The sequence below is a fragment of the Macaca fascicularis genome, chromosome 19 (assembly GCF_037993035.2).
Source record: "Macaca fascicularis isolate 582-1 chromosome 19, T2T-MFA8v1.1".
NCBI classification, from domain to species: Eukaryota; Metazoa; Chordata; class Mammalia; order Primates; family Cercopithecidae; genus Macaca; species Macaca fascicularis.
In genome coordinates this window covers 3,585,575-3,586,833 of record NC_088393.1, presented here as the reverse complement: position 1 = coordinate 3,586,833, position 1,259 = coordinate 3,585,575, and positions in this window count along the sequence as shown.

The window sequence follows — 1,259 nt, the reverse complement described above, 5'->3', positions numbered from 1 at the left end:
GGGGTAGGCGGGGCACGCGTGGCACGCGTGGCAGGGAGGACGAAACCGTCCCGCCCTCGGGGCCTCGGAGCGCAGGCAGCGGCGCCACTGATTGGAAAGTTTCTCAGTCTCCGCCCTTTCAACGCTCTGAGTGGACAGCGTTTTGGACACGCCCCCTCCACCCCTGGGGACTTCGATTCGACACTACCCCAGACCCGCAATCCGCTTCCTGGTGCCCGCCCCTTGCCTTGATTGGACAGTTGTCCGGACCCGCCCCGGGAGAGCCTGATTAAGAAATCCGGGGCCGGGCGCGGTGGCTCACGCCTGTAATCCCAGCACTTTGGGAGGCCGAGGCGGGCGGATCTTACAAGGTCAGGAGATCGAGACCACGGTGAAACCCCGTCGCTACTAAAAATACAAAAAATTAGCCGGGCGCGGTTGTGGGCGCCTGTAGTCCCAGCTACTCGGGAGGCTGAGGCAGGAGAATGGCGTGAACCCGGGAGGCGGAGCTTGCAGTGAGCCGAGATCGCGCCACTGCACTCCAGCCTGGGCGACAGAGCGAGACTCCGTCTCAAAAAAAAAAAAAAAAAAAAAAAAAAAGAAGAAATCCGGGCCAGGCGTGGTGGCTCACGGCTGTAATCCCAACACTTTGGGAAGCTGAGGCGGGTGGATCACCTGAGGTCAAAAGTTCGAGACCAGCCGGGCGCGGTGGCTCAAGCCAGTAATCCCAGCACTTTGGGAGGCTGAGACGGGCGGATCACAAGGTCAGGAGATCAAGACCATCCTGGTTAATACGGTGAAACCCCGTCTCTACTAAAAAGTACAAAAAACTAGCCGGGCAAGGTGGCGGGCGCCTGTAGTCCCAGCTACTTGGGAGGCTGAGGCAGGAGAATGGCGTGAACCCGGGAGGCGGAGCTTGCAGTGAGCTGAGATCTGGCCACTGCACTCCAGCCTGGGCGACAGAGCGAGACTCCGACTCAAAAAAAAAAAAAAAAAAAAAAAAAAGTTCGAGACCAGCCTGGCCAAATGGCCAAACCCCGTCTCTACTAAAATACAACAATTAGCTGGGCCTGGTGGCGGGTGCCTGTAATCCCAGCTACTTGGGGGCTGAGGCAGGAGAATCACTTGAACCTGGGAGGTGGAGCTTGCAGTGAGCCGAGATTCCACCGCTGCACTCTAGCCTGGGTGACAGAGTGAGATTCTGTCTCAAAAAAATAAATAAATAAATAATTTAATTTAATTTTAAAAATAAAATTAAATAAATTTGGGATAAACCAGTT